Source organism: Ochotona curzoniae, unplaced genomic scaffold (genome assembly GCF_017591425.1).
Source record: "Ochotona curzoniae isolate NIBS_2020 unplaced genomic scaffold, NIBS_Ocur_1.0 contig_64, whole genome shotgun sequence".
Taxonomy (NCBI): domain Eukaryota; kingdom Metazoa; phylum Chordata; class Mammalia; order Lagomorpha; family Ochotonidae; genus Ochotona; species Ochotona curzoniae.
In genome coordinates this window covers 4,986,418-5,004,431 of record NW_024466502.1, presented here as the reverse complement: position 1 = coordinate 5,004,431, position 18,014 = coordinate 4,986,418, and the positions used below count along the sequence as shown (strand labels likewise).

Here is an 18,014-nt window from a genome sequence, read left to right as displayed (position 1 = left end):
AGCTGGAATGGTTTTTATAATTTTTCTGTGAACAGATTTATGTTTACCCTACTTTGAGATGTGTGCAGTTTTAAATGAAATAGAAGGTGCTTGTATTCTTAAATTCAGGGTCAGCCTAACCAGTGATGAGCATCCAAATTATGGCATGATCAATGATAGAAAGGCATTCTTGCTGGAAGGGGTTCTCAAAATTGTGAATATTGGGGCCAGAACCAATTGCAATGCAGTAGTAACTTCTGCAACATAATGAGGACGTGCTTTGAGCTCGGTAGATGTGTTCAAATTTGTCCAATTTTTCTTTTCTCATGAGTGAGGGAAATAATCTTTTCCCATACATCCTAACCCCTGCACAGATGAATATGTCAACGCTAAGAGCACATGTATCCTGTATTTCAGCTCCCAGCAAGAGTGCATTCCAAGTCGGTTGTCCTTTGACCTTAAGGAAGAAGCTATCCCAGCCTACACTCCCACCAACAGTGAAATAGGGTAACTTTCTCTCCACACCCAAGCTCAGCAGGTGTTGTTAGTAGATTTCCTACTTTAGCCCAATCTCGTTGGAATATGGTGAAATCTAAATGCATGTGTTATATGTATATCCCTGATTTCTAGGGAGCTGTGCACTTTTTCATGTGTTGATTGGTCATTTGCATTTGTTATTTTGAAAAATGCCTGCTCATTCCCTTTGCCCATTTCTTTACAGGGTTGTTTTGAGTTTATGAAGCTCTTTGTAAATCTTGGATATTAGTCCCTTATCTGTTGTATAGTGTGCAAAGATTTTCTCCAATTCTGTTTGTTGCTTCTTCACTTTGTTGATCTTTGTCATTGGTATGCAGAAGCTTCTTAGTTTGATGAAGATTTTGACTGTCTGTGGTCTTGGTGACTTCTGCCTGTATCTTGGAGAGTGCTTCCTATATTTTCCTTTAATAGTTTGATGGTTTCTACATATAGTTTGAGGGGATTCACAGCACAGGGGATTCTTCACTGGACTGAGAAGGAAGGGAAACTTGTAGAAGAGTGTATTCAGAGACAGGAAGGAATGCAAAGTGCACGATTTTGTTAGAATGTTGGCAGGAAATGCTAGGTACAATTCCCAGATGACATCAAAAGATAGTTCAACATAGGCAGTAACTGCTGTATGCTCCTTGCTTCCTGGAGCCTTCAGACCTGTGACAGATCCTTGTGGATACAAGCTGCCTTTGGGGTTTAAATATGTTCTCACTACACATGTCTCAGTCAAGTATTCAGTCAGTACTAGTAAGTTGACCTTCCCCTTAACTGGAGCAGTGGAAGCAAGGGATTCCCCAAACAGAATATGCCAACATATGCAATGTGTTCCATGAGTTAATTTCTGCACATTTCACTGCCGGGTTCCTGTTGTCAGTGAATATCATCTCTACTCTTTCTGTTCAGCAGACATAAATTTGGGATCAATGATGGCTCCTCTTGTCTGTCAAACTCATCCTCTATCCATATGTCACATGTCACTGTTTATTTTACATTTACAAGATATCCAGTTTCTGAATAACCCGGAAACACTAACGACAGTCACCTTTCTCTCCTCTAGAGAGTTCCCTAGTGTCAGTTCCTGCTTGTCCTCTTCATTCAATGAGATTCCCACCCTTTTTCTACGTGCAAATTTGAAAAATTTAGAAACATAACATTTCTAGAGCTCTCTAATAGAGCCCTCCTCAAACTCAGTAAAACTTTAAAAAGAAATTCATTAATTTCAGTGACAGATGAAAGTTACAAGTATATACCACAAACACATAATCTTTGAAATACATAGCTATTGTGCAAGACTTACTCTACGTGATGAGCACCGTGTTACCTTACATATCATTTTAATAGTGAGGACATTTTACATCCACGTTCTTAGCATATGATACAATGTGCATTGTTAACTATGTTCACAATACTGTGCAATTGCTACCTTGATCTGATTCTCCCTCTCTAACCAAAACTATATGGGCTTTCAACATCACAGCTGTCTCTCCAGTAACCTTCAGAGCCCAGGTAGCTACTTCTCTTTGATGAGATCAAAAACAAGCTGTGTTAATGGGAAGTGAAGCAGTGTGCTTTTCTTTCATGTTGCAACTAGAGGACACTTATTCTACAATACATACTTTACCTGATACTGTATCATTGATGAAGGAGAACTTTCCTTCTTCCCTACTCATTTTCCACCCCAGACAACCACTACTGGCTCTTCCACTCATTGGTATCATGCCTGTTTATTTCTCTCTGACTGCCATGTTACCACCTCACACTTATCTCACACACAGGGTAAGCTTAGGGTTTAGCTCCTTATCTACCTGAGATAGTCCTTTGTTATGCAGAGTTCCATTAGAGGAATAAAATTAATTCAATATAAATTTAGAAGCATTTTATCAAGAAATCAGTGTACATGATTGTGGATATGATGAAACCCACAAGAGATGCTGATGCTCTGGTGTAAGCTGACATCTAACCCACAGATGGGATTACTTTTTAAGAGAAGTTGCAGCTGCACCCTTCAGAATTTCAGCTGACCAAATCAGAACCACATGGATTCCTCAGAGTAGCCTCTTCCAAAGAAAGCAAACCGAACGTACACCTTAATTCATCCAAGGAAACAGCTTCACAGCAGCACTGGCGTTAATATCTGAGGAACCAGAAGTATAACCTCTCCGTATACATACGTGCCTGCCAACGTCTTTCTGTTTCCTGCGTGCATCAGTAACAAGCCTCTGTTCCTAACGTGCTGAAGCTCACCCCACACCTTCCCTATGCACCAGCACTACTTGGCATTACACCTGCTAGCACACTACAAATGCTCCATGGACAGAAGCTGGCCATGGTTCCTGGACATATCAAAATAGTATATTATACTACATCCGGATAGTATATTTATGTGATGCAATTTAATTGCCATTCTGTATTCAAGCTTATTTCTTTACATGATATTTTATGATTACAAGTATTTTCCTTGCATTTTTAAAGTCATTGCATTATCTGACTTTAAAATACTTGGTTATCACGTCACCCAATTCTTTATTATAGACACAGACTCCTATCTGTTTTTATTTTTGTTGTTGTTTTGCTTTTCCATTTTGTTACTTGGGAAAGCTATCTTGCTGTCTTACAGAATGCATCATGTGAATTTCCCTGAAACCAGGACTTCACTAAATTGATTCCTCTAACTCCTGTATTCCAGTAAACTGAAAATTAAATTTACATATTCAGAAAGGGTGCATAATGTGATAAGGTTTTACTCCTTCAGATTGTTAGATATGATATAACCTCACAGTACTCCCTGAATAATAGTACCGAGTTTCAACAGTCATGTTTTGACGACTCTTGCAATGCCCATTTCTCATGGAAGGCACTCTAGGATAGGAAAAGAGATGTTATGAATTTTGAGGCAATATCTAAACAGCTATTTCTGACATGCACACTTTAGACAATACGTACATGGAGATTCTTTCTTGAACAGGAAAAAGTCAAGTTTCTTTCACACCTTGATTTGATTTGAACACTAGCTTTGATTAAAGACAGAAATTGTTGGACAAGTAAATTTTTTTAGATTATTTTATTATTTTTTTTTTAGAAAGGCACATAAACAGAGAGGAGGTTAAACAGAGAGGAAGAACGTGCGTCCATCGATTCACTCCTCAAGCTTCCACAACCGCCAGAGCTGAACAGATCCGAAGCCAGGAACCCCGAGCCTTTTCTCAGTTCCCCATGCAGGTGCAGGGTCCCAAGGCTTAGGCTTTCCTAGACTGCTTTCCCGGGCCACAAACAGGGAGCCGGATAGGAAGCAGGGCTGCTGGGATTAGAACCGGTGCCCATAAGGTTTCTTGCTTTGTGACAACTTCAGCCACTAGATTACAATGCTGGGTCCAGAATATATAATTTTAAGTGAAAATTATGCCTATTATACACTCCCTAATAAGGAACAAACTAGTTTGAATGTGTAATTTGATAAAAATGATATATTTGCTTTTCATTTTTTAAAAATTTATATGATAACAAAATTGATGTGTTTTATGTAAAAGTTTAAGAATGTAAGGGCTTTCCTCCCACACCCTTCCACACAGTTGTATTTCCACACCTTTTCTTTCCCTTACTCTTTTTGTCGATTTTTACAGACATAATTTCAATTTGCTTTATAATCACAAGTTTAATTTTCCACTCAATAAAGAACTCAACAGAATCACTAGAAAAAGCACTATTTTTTTAGAATACCTGCTAGGGCAGTAACAAAAATAAAATATCTAACCATCATATTCTATCATATACATTATATATTGTTATATATTCTGCATGTTAGTTACCACAGATAAAGTAATACACATGATTAAATAACAAAAAATGTGGCATATATCCATTATAGAAAACTACCCATTCTTAAAAAAGGAAATCTCAAATTTTGAAAAGAAATCAATGTAAGTTGAAACCATATTCTTAATGAAGTAAACCAACCCCCAAAAGGCAAATATTATATGACCATGTTTTCGTACAATTAGCTTCATCTACCAAATTTTTCACTACAATACTGTTTATATTATAGGTATCCAAACAGTAAAACAAAAAGAAACAATATGAGTTTAGAAAACATATCCTGGATTAATTTTGATATGATAAAATATTATTAGCATTTTAAACAGAGTAGAACTACAGATAAATCTCCCATTTCTGTAGATTAGGCATATGTGTCACGTTTGTGAGAAGAATGTTCTTAAATATTCAAAGAATTACAGTATACAATGTTTCAAATAATAGAAGCTCGAAGATGAGAATTTTAATTGGGATATGGCAGTCCCTCCCCCACTTTCCAGCTTGCTTTTGAAACCTGAAGTGTAAGCTTACTGCTTTACTAGCTCATTTTCCCCTGTTGTTACAGACCATTCATACGCATGGAAGTCAGATGGTGTGAGAGTGTGCTCACGACCTGCGTTTTCTCCCCTTTCTTCCAATTCTATACCCAGAACACTATTTCTAAGAACATAAAGCATACTCTGAATCAACTTGATATTCTGCCTGGGCTTTGGTGCTTCTCACTCCTTCAGATTATGCTCATGGATGTATTCCCGAGTACTTTAGGAAACCTTGTTATTGTTTTATTCACAGGCCATAATGTCCCACCTGTATTGTTAACCTAGACACTTTCCTTAAATTAAAGAAAAATATTCCTTTGAAGTCCATGGTGAAATTAAAATCTGGAATTACTAGCCATTGAGTGGAAAGTCTGGGAAGCTTGGAAAGTTAGGGATGTGTCCCATGTGTGCATGGCTTTGTGCTGGGGGTAGCTGTTATTCAAATTTCCAACCATAGTGGTGAAGCAGCGCGGGAGCCAAGTGGACGAAGATACACCAGGCAGCTGTCATGAACGAGGGCACTGGTGCAAGAGAGATTTTGAAGGGAACAAAAGAAAGCCAAAGTACTTTGTAGCTTGTGACGGAAATGGCCCCCAGGATTGTCACAGCATTTCAGAAACTCTGGGTAATTCATGAGTCTACTTTTAAGTTACAACTTAGAAACTGCAATGTTTATTTTGCATATGTTACAATAGGTTAAGTTGACTGCATTTCAACAAATAATTGGGAAAATAAAAATGAGTGTTTCATTAGTTATTAATGAACCTTCACTGTCTCTCCCCAAATGGAAGCTAAAAGCTCATTTTTCTCCAGAAATAATTTTGTTTGGGTCTCACTATATCAACTCTGTCAATGGGGTTACAACTCCACGATCAGCTTGAAATTTAAACATAACCTGTAAGCAAGTCTCTTTTCTACCACAAAATTAAGTAATTGCTCTCCATAAGAAGCAAATAACAAAGAGGGAGAGAGAGAGAGAGAGATTGATTTGCCATTCACTGGTTCATTTCCCAAATAGCTAAAAGCCTGGAGCTAAACTGATGTAAATTTAGGAGCTTCCAGCTTCTTCCAGGTCTCACCTGTGAGTACAGGGTCCCAAGGCTTTGCACCATTTTCTACTGCTTTTCCAGCCACGAGCAGGGAGCTGGATAGGAAGAGGGGCAAGATGGTTAGGAACCAGTACCCATAAGGTATTCCCACCTGGGGAGATGGATTAGCCAACCCTGCCCATGTGACAGCTCATCATGAGTTGGTTTGTACAGAAGCTGCTATCTGACTTACACTGCATACACCTCAGCCTTTTTTCCAGTGACATGCTATTCTCAAATCTATGGGAGGGGGCAGGAAAAAGAACCACCTATATACAAACATATATGTTTATAAATTGCGGAAATAAAATATAAAATAATGAAAAATGTTAAGTGGCTTTAGTTACAAAAGATAGTTGGGATTTAATTTACCCATGTTTTTCTTGTGTGCATGTGTGGAGTATTATAAATTTAATGTGGCTGGGAAATTGATGTTTATAGCAAGAAAATGGGATAACTGAATTGAGAAAGAAATGAGACTGTGGAAATACTGATTTTTTTTTTTGAAGGAAGCCAAAGTGGTGACATTTTCTTTGAAACAGTTTCATGATATGCATTGGTAGTTCCACATATTAATTAGAATATTCAGAAGTAAATCCATGTGTGTAAAAAGTTATAGAGTGATTGGCCTTTAAAAATCACTTAATTTCCAAATACAATTCTATCCCAAAGCAGCCATTGCTTTTGGACTTAGGGTGTATTGGGGTGAGGGTTGTAGACTCATGGTACCAATAGTTCATCCGCAGGCACCACAGGACTGACATTCATTTATGGTAGAGAACGCCAGCGAGCTTCAACAGCAGTCTCAAAACCCAGTAGGTGCTGAGCAGTGCACTGACTGAAATCCATCCAACTACTTCTCTCTAAATCCTCTACAGTAATCAAGCACAGGGAAAACATTCTGTGAGGCAGAGTGCACAAATAAAACGAAAACTTCAGTTACACTGCCACAATCCATCCCCAGTTCCTGTCTTTACAAATGAGCTAAAAATGCATGAGGATGTGCATTGAAAGCTATTGGAAAATTAAAACAATTTTAACAATATTCATTTATCTTTATTGGAAAGGTAAATGTACAGAGAAGGAAAGAGAAAGATCTTTCATCTGCAGGCTCACTCCCCAAGCAACCGCAACAGCTAGAGTTGAGCTGTTCCGAGATGAAGCCAGGAGCCTCTCCCAAGTCTCCCACGCAGGTTCAGAGTACCAAGATTTGGACGTTGCGCTACTGCCAAGGAGACCACGGGGAATAGGAGTGCCTTCGGAGGCTGAGAACTCTGAGGTCACCCACCCCCATCTGGAGCTTCCACAGGGGATGGAAGAAGTCCAAACTCTGCCGTGCAGAAATCAGCGTCATTGAAAGGACAACCAGGAGCCCTGAGTGGTCTGCAGAAACAGAAGAACAATAAACTTCCTTCGGAACTAGGGAGGCGGTCTTTCTCTGGTCCTTGCCTAGCTCCAGCTCTGGGTCCCCACCCTCTCTTGCAATGACCATTAGGATCACTCCAGAAACCCCTTAAAACAAACAAACAAACATACAAACAAACAAAAAACCTAGAATAGACAGACAACAACAATGACAGCTTAGGATCAGACAGTAAGTGGCCAGCGTGGATTCACTCATAAATCACTAGGTGGGACACAGAGATTAGTTACTCCTCACTGGGGTGTTGGGGATTTCTCTGCACATCCCTCCTAAAAATGTTCTGTACCTAAACTGATGACACATGTCTTGCTAGAGTTATAAGCCAGTTAGACCACCTGAAAAACAACCAAGTTCAGCAAAATCAAGCTTCAACACTATAAACAGCTAAATACTAAAATGAAAATAGACACGAGACACCTGAATAGAAATCTATAGCCATTTTGAGGTGTATGGAATCCGGTTGAATATAAACCAAAATTGAAATGTCTATGAAGTCACAAGATGTGGTTAAGAACCTGCATTTTCCTATTAACATACTGGTTAATCAATACCATGTCAATTAATGCCATAAGGTTGTAAATGGTTGTTGATGTTATGTCGGAGCATCTAATTGATTGGGATGATACTTTACTGGCTTTACCTTCAGATCAGAGATGATCTTACCAAGAAATCGTTGAACTCACCAGAGTAATAAGATGCTGGACTTTATGCTTGGTAAATACTTCCAATGAAATAATCTCAACTGAATTTGAACTGTGATAATGCAACAAGGTGGAGAAATCCACCATGGGGGGAGGGTTCGGGTAGGGTTGGGGGTATCCCAGTGTCTATAACATTGTGTCACATAATGCAGTGCAATTAATAACAATAAAATAAGAGAAAATATTTAATTATTTTTATTGCAAAGCCATATACAGAGAGGAGGAGAAACAGAGAGGAAAATCTTCCGTCTGATGATTCATTCCCCAAGTGACTACAATGGCCGTGCTGTGTCAATCCAAAGCCAGGAGCCAGGAGATCTTCCAGGTCTCCCATACAGGTGAGGGGTCCAAAGGTTTTGTTCTGTCCTTGATTGCTCTCCCAGGTGTCCTGGAACTCCTGAAAGTGAGTGTTTAAGAGAAAACAATGGTAATCTCATTGTAGCTGCAATCATGCGCCCAGCTTGTACTTTCCTTGAAACTGACCAAGTAAACTGTAGTGAAAATAGGATATGAACATTATAAGAAGATGTATTTAAAGATTTAAAGGGATACGGAGAGGTACTGTTTTCATTGTAAATAAGTGCCTGAGTGAGGCGATGACTTACAATGTTAATCACGGACCTTCAGCTGTGAAACAGTCCACATTATGCCATTCTGAGGCTCAGACAATCAAGTGGCACATCTGGGTTCTCATTCCGTATATGCTGAAGTAACTCACCCATAAAGGTGTCTGTGGAGCAGGTATTTGGAATAACAGCTAAGGTGCCAATTGGGACGGCCGCATTCTCTATCATCGAGGCGTGATTTGGAATTTAGTTCGATTCCCAAGGCCACAGGTGATGGCTCGGTGCTTGGGTCCTTGCCATTCATGTCGGCTGCACACACGGCCTTCCCGGCTTCCCCCGGACCCCTCCCCATGAATGAGCAGATAGAAATAAATTTCTTACTCGCCCCTTCAAATAAATGAAACAAATACTTTTTTTTATAAACTGGCTTTGTCTAGTTTTATAGTTTTACACTTCATAATGTATGTGAGATCCTTTAAAACAGGGAAAGAGTGATAAAATATAAAATATGAGGTGTAATATATTTCTAACATTGAACTTAATTAGTCTAAAACATCTAACTCTTTTAAAAACAGTTGGCTGGCGCTGTGGCTGGATTTAGATCTGCTTGCTGCGCGAATCACAGCATGTGTGTCTGCTGGAAGAGGTAAGTGAACTCGCCCCCTCCCCTGCTTGAAGCACCTGGTGCCTTCCTGGTTGTGAAATGAAAAGGCTCTGGGCATTCCTTGCCCGCCTGTTAGAGTCTTAGAAACACATATATAATTCTGGCTTAGGTTAAGAATTTCACAAGCAGTGCTGAAATCAGTTTATTGTAACTGAGCATAACTACCCTATTTAAATGGTGAAACATATTTGAGAATTATTATTCACAGTGGCAATATGTTAATACTGACTTCATTAGCTCATGGATTGCTACATACAATGAGTTACAAAAAAAAAAATTGATTTTGGACCCAGCATGATAGCATCATGGTTAAGGTCCTCGCCTTGAATGCTCCAGGATCCCATATGGGCACCAGTTCTAATGCCTGCAGCTCCACTTCCCATCCAGTTCCTTGCTTGTGCCCTGGGAAAACAGCCAAGGATGGCCCAAAGCCTTGGGACCCTGCACTCAAGTAGGAGAACTGGAAAGAAGTTTCTGGCACCTGGCTTCGGATTGGCTCAGCTCCAGCTGTTGTGGCCACTTAGGGAGGGAATCATCAGCGGGATGGTCTTCTCTGTCTTTGCTCCTCTCTGTACATCAGCCTTTCCAAGAAAAATGAAATAAATCTTTAGAACAAACAAAAATTGACTTTGCTCCTGCTGACATTGTTTCCACCTTGCAGTAATGTGAACTACAGAAAAACATGCATAGCTGCCTTCACATGGAAAATTGACTTTTCTTTAAAGATTTATTTTATTTTATTAGAAAGTCAGATATACAGAGAGGAGGAGAGACACAGAGGAAGATCTTCTGTCTGATGGTTCACTCCCCAAGTGGCTGCAACGGCCAGAGCTAAGCCAATCCAAAGCCAAGAGGCAGGAGCTTCTTGCGGGTCTCCCGTGAGGGTGCAGGGTCCCAAGGTTTTGGGCTGTCCTCGACTGCTTTCCCAGGCCACAGGCATACAGCTGGGCGGGAAGCAGGGCTGCCAGGATTAGAACCAGTGCTTGTATGGGGTCCTGGTGCTTGCAAGGTGAGGCCTTCAACCGTTAGGTTATTGCACAAGGCCATGGAAAAATCAGAATTTTCAGTAGCCTGGAAATTAATTTTTAAAATCTGATGCATTTTGCAATATGCATATCAGATCTCAGCACTAATTAGGTTAGAAAGGTTAATTAGGCATACATGCAAATATGTTCGTTTTCATAAATTCCTTTGCCCAAGGAAGACTATAAATAAATAAATAAATAAATAAACAAATAAAATCTTTTGAAAATTCAACAAAACAAAGGCAAACATTCTACATGCAAAACAAAAGCATTCACAGTTACTACAAAGAAGACTGTGGCAAAATTTTGTTCTAGCCTTTATAATCACAATTGTAGCTAAGACATTCGCTTTGACCCCTGCGCTTTATTAAAAGCCTTACGTTTTGAAACACCTCTCCATGCAATGGTGTCAGTTTTGATGGAATGCCAGCCAACAGTGACCAGCCTCAGTGACATGAGCGAAAGGCCGATTTAAACAAAATAGTCACATATTGAGGTAACAGAATCTTAAAGAAAGGTGGTTTTAATAAAAAATCCTTTTTATATTGGACACATTTGTTTAGATTTATATTCTGTAGACTCTGATGACAACTCAATAATGATTGCTCCAGACCTCTGTATTAATAAGATTTAATATACTCAAGTTTCCAGAAATGTGTTTTTTGAAATATTATGAGTCAGGAAATATCCCTCTGAAGCTGAATCTCATCAACAGATTTTATGAGTTTGAATTCAAAGAATATATATATATATATCTATATGTTTAAGAAAAGAAATGAAGGCAAAGCAGGCGGATTAGTTAACTAGTTTTTATGCATGACAGACGCATATGATAGAATGTAATACATCTTCTAGGAATCTTCTAAAGTTCATTTTTTTTGACTTAAACTTAGAACAGGATCCATGCTGTTTGCAGATGTATTGCATTGTAATTATCCAAGGTCTTGGGCCAAAATATCAGTGCCTTTAAAACATACTGTGGATCTTTGATCCCTCAAAGGAGCTAAAGAAAGTTATGGCTTAAATGGAAATTGCTCGGTATGCATGCTGTAACTTGATTTAACAATGGATGTATATTTGTCATGTATCGTTTTGATATTGTTTGGTATGTTATAAGTATGGCTTGATGTTAATTATCTAATTAAGAAAGATTTTATTTTTAGAACTAATTGATTTTTCTGGTTGCTATTCTTGTAACAAATATTTTAATCTTAGCACAGTTTTCCATAATTTTGAGAATTTGTTATCTGCTCTTTGGTGGTTTGATTTTCAAAACCACTCAGTTGGAAGTACAGTGTTTTACATGGTAATTCAAAATTAGAGAATATATAGGAAATGCCCAAAATAGTTACATATATATTTGAATTTTTTCTGAGAGCATTTGGGTACTTCTGGAGATGTGTTTGGATGAATGTCTCAGTAGCATTAACATCTTTCCAATTCTGTGGCATTCTTCAGGGTAAATTTGAAAGAAGAATGGGAAATTAGTACTCAAATTCCCATATTTATCTAATGCTTTCAAAGTATTCTCATCTGAGGCCAGAGAGGTGGTTAATCCACTGCCTGTCACTGCCGCTCCCCCAAAGGGTGCGCTGGGTGCAGTTGATGCCCCTGCTACTTTTCTGATTCAGCTGTTTTTGTGTTGTTTTGCTGTGTTTTGTTTTGTTTTTTACCGAGTGGAGACACAGAGGAGGATGGCTCAAGTCTATCAGCTGCTGCACCCACATGGCAGATCCGGAAGAATCTCCTGGCTCATGACTTCTGCTGGAAGGAAAATCGCTCACTCTCTCCATCTTTCCTTCTCTCTGATTTTAAAAATCATCATCTGTCTTACAGTTTGTGCAAGTAAAGTCACCTTTGCAAATGCTGTTAATTCTTTAGTTTGTCTTTCAGATTGATCACTGACATGTACATCCACAAACATCTTCATTTTTAATATAATAATAGGATGGGCTTAGTGTTCAGTAATGCTAGAAAAATAGGTAGGCACAATTGTTATTCTAAATGTTTACTAATTCCAATGTTTACTTTGGCTGCACATATTTTAAATTTGGAATGATATAGAGAGGGTCATCATGGTCCCTGAGAAAGGATGATATGTAATTGTGTATCCAACCATGGTTGATTTAATATAAGCATCTCTATAATCAGTGCTTTAATATTACGCTGTTTTATGTAAGTTACAAAACTCCATGCCTAAATTTATTTTAAAATGAATTATTTATTTTTATTGGATAGGCCAATTTACAGAGAGAAGGAGAGACAGAATAATCTTCCATCTATTGCTAGACTTGCGAAATGGCTTCAGCAGCCAGAGTCAGGAATTTCCTCACAGTCTCTAATGCAGGTACAGTTCCCAATGTTTTGGGCCAATCTTCTCTGCTTTCCCAGATCACAAGCAGGGAGTTGAATGGGAACTGGGGCAGCCAGCACAGAATCAATGCCCACATGGGATGCAGCCCTCAGAGGTCTCCCCAAGCCCCAATTTTTTAAGATTTATTTTTCATGGAAAAGAAAATTTATTGAAAGAAGGTTAGAAAAATCATGTCCAAACTTCATAATTGACATGACTAAGAACAAAATATCTATCTTAGCATTTTAGTAGACACATAAAACACAGCCAACAAAGGTAATTAAAAACTCACACAACATAGTTTAGCAAAAATGTTAACAATTTAAAAATACTCTATTGATTTCAAAATGCACTGAACTTGTAGGATGCATGCTTCTGTGAATATATTTTTGTTTTCCCGAAAGAACTGAACAATTCTCACTGTGATGCACTGATGACCATGACTGATATATTAATGTTTTCTATCTTTTAAATCCCTTTAATTTATATAAGAGCATAGGAGATTTTTGTGAAACTCTGAATGTCATTATAATAGTGATGTGTATTTCAAAAAACATTATGTTTTGTCAAGGGAAAATGCTGCATAGCAGCTTTGATAGTGGCAATATAACTTCCAAACCAGAGTCCTCTAAGGAAATGTGTCTGGAAAAGTTTTATTCTAATTGATGTGTGATGTTATGAGCAGAATTTTCCAGCTGAAAAATGTCTTTTATGACTGGTAGTCAGCCAAGCAGTCTGGCTGTCCTTGACCACCCAGTCTTACAGCAAGGATCTAGAAATTATTCATTATTGATCTCTTCTCCTGGAAGTGGAAGCCAGCACTCCTCAACCCTTTCAGCTTATTCGTCAGGTTGTGTATGTCACCTTTACATAGAGATCTTCTAAAGCTTCAAAAAACATGCTATAAGGAACCAGATGCATTTTTCTAGAAATTTCAAAACTCCTATTTGTATATGGGAATTTCAAGTATAAGGTTTGAACAACAAAAAGATCAGTGAGAAACAAGTAAACAAAGGCAGAAATATTTGAAAACAAAATAAAAATGTAAGTAATGAAATGAAAGAAGTAAAGAAAAGCCATGTGATTTTTTTAATGGAAAATCCAACACTGGAAAAAAATTCTTAAAGAGTTTTGAATGGTAATAAAAAGTAGCAATAAATAAATCAGTCACCCAGGATTTTGACAAAGACAATTTACCCAAATTCAAAACAGAATAAAAAGACTAACGCAGTGAGACGACACCAGGGTATCTCTGAGAACAGAGTGCCTTTCCTAACATCCACATCACACAAGTTCTTACAGAAGGGAATGAGGCAGACACTGGATAACACAGAAATAATGGATTGACAACTTCTTTTTTTTTTTTTCCAAAATATAACCCTAACTACTTAAACAGCTGAGTGATACAGAATTTAATCATTCTTGTGTTCTCACCAAGACACGTAATAGGCATTTTTTTAATTTAAAAATTAAAATGATAAAAAAATTCACAAAAATAGCTAAAGAGGGGGAAATGACTTAATGTGTATAGGAAAATAATCCAAAAAACATGATTTATCTTCATAAACCACAATGGCCAAAAGACTGTACACAATGGTTCTTAGGTATTAGAAGAAGTCATTTAAAATTCAGAATCCTGTTGCTGGAAAACATAACTTAGGAAAGAATGAGAAATCAAAATATACCTCATATTCAAGAAAGCTGAAGGAATGTTGCCTATATATTTGCATTAAAAGAATGGCTAGGGCCCGGTGCGGTGGCGCAGTGGTTAAGGTCCTCGCCTTGCATGCCCGGGATCCCATATGGGCGCTGGTTCTATCCCAGCAGCCCCGCTTCCCTTCCAGCTCCCTGCCTGTGGCCCGGGAAAGCAGTCGACGACTGCCCAAAACTTTGGGCCCCTGCACCCACATGGGAGACCCGGAAGAGGCTCCTGGCTTCGGATCGGCCTAGTATCGGCCCGTTGTGCTCACTTGGGGAGTGAATCATCGGACGGAAGATCTTCCTCTCTGTCTCTCCTCTCTGTATATCCGCCTTTCCAATAAAAAAAAAAAAAGAATGGCTAAAGAATATTAAAACAAAAGTAGAGACCTTGGATAATTATGAAAGAAAAAACTTGATAATTTAAAAATGAATAAATAATAATATATAATTCTGATTTATTCTTGAATTTCATATATCATCATTTAATTTTAAATTTTTGTGTAATTATAGTTGTAAAGATGCTTGAAAATAAGCATTAAGATGTCAGATCCACTTTACTTCGGCTCCTTACATCTTTAATTCAGAAAAACATTGTGGAATCTGTAGCCTGGCATAGTAGCCTAGTGGCTGAAATCCTCGCCTTGTGTACGCCAGGATCCCATGTGCGCCATGTATCCTGGCTGCTCAACTTCCCATCCAGCTCCCGGCGTGTGGCGCGGAAAAGCAGTGGAAGATGTCCCAAAGCCTTGGGACTCTGCACCCACATTGGAGACCCAGAAGAAGCTCCTGGTTCCTGGCATCAGGTCTGGTTCAGAACAGTTCCGTCTATAGCATCCGCTTACAGAGTAAAATAAGCAGGCAGATGATCTTTCTCTCTGTCTCTTCTTATCTTAGTAAATCTGATTCTCCAATAGAAATAAATGAGTCATAAATAAAAAGGAATTCTGGAGTCAGGAGTTAGGGTCAAATGTCCCAGCCAGATACTGTCATGTGAAGTGGAGCCATCCAAAGGAATGCCCTGACATTTTGTTTTGCCTTTTTTTTATCCAGCAAATTTCTATCTCTGCAGAGTTACCTATGGGTACTGCAAAATGATAACATTCATCTTATCTAAATAAAAATCTCTAAACATAAAAATAGAAATTTCTCTACAAACAGGGAGAGACTCATTTTTTTTTTCTGTGCATAGATTTTCATTCTGCAGACAGGTAAAAGGACTATAATTTACTTAGTACCTGTAATTAACAGGTTCTTTAAGAAGTCTGAGCTAAAATATCATAATTAAAACATGAATTCTAAGCCTTAAAAGAACTTTATAAAAAATATCTGCTGTGTCTTGCATCATGTAAGTCATGAAATGTGGATCCATGGTGTCTGGGATGGCCGACTGTGTCTCTGTGATGGGATTAAGAATGCCCAGTGAGCCGGCGCTGTATCGTCGCTGAATTATTTGTCGGTGGAGTCATTATTCCCAATGCTCCCGTAGGGATTAGGTGCAGCCCTGATTTGCCAAAAGGCCAACAAAGGGGCTTGGGATTTGATTTGTATAGCAGGAGCACAGGTAAAACAAAAACAAAAATAATATGTAACAATGGAGAGAGTACTGATTAATAAGAACAAGAATTATAAATTCAGGTACATGCAGACTGAATCACAATCCTAAGCATTGTAGCCACTTATTCACTATCTCATGCACTGTCCTTTCAGTATCTACCATGTACAAGACATGAAGCTACGGCCCGTAAATGGGTATTGAATACACTGGTACTATGCCAATGAAGGGCATGGACCAGCGATTGCTGCAAACTTAGTCTCTGATATGTATGCATGGTGTCCAGGCCCTGCTCACTCACGGGAGACAGTCTGCAGCAACCACGGGGTTGCCTGTTTCCATCCCCAGCATGGACAGCAGGGCCAAAGCTTCTCCTTTCTTACAATGACCCAAAACGACATTTCAGCACAAACAGAAAACACATAGAAATACTAGGCTCAAGTATGCAACCTAGCTCTCTCACTCCAGCCATTCTGGGAATTCCTTCTTCACGAGAAAAGGTCACATATTCTGGATTTTTTTTAAAAAGCATTTCTTTGTATTACAACATGCCACATGTAAAACCTTACATAAACACATGCATAAACACAAATTTTGTTTTGAAAAAGCATTCTATGTGGTGAAGAGGGGAAGGTGAGGATGTGCACGAAGTGGAATAAGTGGTGAAATACTTCAGGCCGGGAAGCTGACTGAGAGTGAAGTGTCGCTGGTCAGTGCTGCTCAGTGCTGCTCAGTGCTGGTCAGTGCTGGTCATGTTCGTGCTTCATTAAACGGGTTTGTTGGCAACCAAGACAGTCCTCATCCAGAACACCTGGTACTGATAAAATAGCCAAGCTATAATTTTGTGAATAGATATGCATTATAAATAAGGAGATAAGGGCTTTAGGCCATATTTTCCTTCCCTAGCTGCACAACTGGAGTAACTTGTGGGAAATTGGAATTATTTCCTTACCAATGAAAGCAAGGAGGAAACTCGAGCAATCCAGAGACAACACATACAGCCTGCAGACGACATAGGAGTGTGTATGCCTGAGAACTGAAAACCTACAATGCAAACAGCTGACAGTTGATACCATATAAAATGCCCGACTTTTACCAACGTCCTAAAAAGATAATCAACTCCAGGGGCTTCAGAGAAAAGAGAAGTGAGCAGGCCTGGGTATGAGGAGGAAGCCTTCGGCAGGAAGCCTTCGCTGAGCTGCTGCAGGAGCAGCAGGTGCTAGCGCAGGGCTGCTGGACGGGTGCCCACCCCTGCCGAGAAGTGGCGGTGGCAGCAGGAGTCAGGGGGAGGACCGCAGAGAGAAGAGGATGCCAGACAATCTCCTCCTGCTTTTGCCTTTCGTGCTTTCCAATTAATTACCAAAATCCTCCTTCTGTCACATTGGAGGGAGGTGTCTGTGAGCAGATGGAGAGGCCCGCACGTTGCTGCTGGCTAGCTTCTTAGGCGGAATGCTTTTCCTCTTTTAATTGACAGTTACTAGTGGTAGCCTAGTTTCTGAAGCAGAAAAGTGAGGGGTGGCTATAAATCTATGCTTAGGGATTATTGTGTCTGCCTGCTGTATACTTCCGCATGGACTCATTCTTTGGGTTTCACCCTAGATAATATCCAAGTGAGAAATTTCAGGAGTTGTTAATCTAATCTTGGCTTCTCAAATTTAACTCTTGTCCTTTTGTCTCCAAAGAAATTAAATATATAAATGAAAATCAGACTATTTTTTCATTGGGCTAAATAGAATATGACATAGAAAAATGAAAAATGTACAAGCATACAAAGACCAATTTTTCTTTTAGCATGAGACTGTGAAGTAAGCATCCGACAATATTTGTGTTAATGCTTGTCTTTCTAAATTCTAAGGCTGCCTCGTAATCGCACTGTGATAGATGGCAGAAAGCATTAATGATACCACCAAGCTTTAAAAAATGGCAGAAAACTGATGGTACAAATGCATTCCTGATGAAGGATACATACTTGAAAGATGGCAAAAGTGAAAGACAGGGTGCCTGCATGTCGTGATGGGGAGAGAGAATGTGCCTCCGACACATACAAAGGGATTGGTAAAAAATACAATACAAATGGGGAATACT

General features: G+C 39.0%; 1 non-coding gene across 1 annotated transcript; it reads left to right on the top strand.

Moving 5' to 3' along the window:
- The first annotated feature begins 12,345 nt into the window (after positions 1-12,345).
- On the top strand, positions 12,346-12,448 carry LOC121163792. Its single transcript, XR_005884953.1, has one exon. It is a non-coding gene; the product is annotated as a U6 spliceosomal RNA (small nuclear RNA).
- Positions 12,449-18,014: the final 5,566 nt, after the last annotated feature.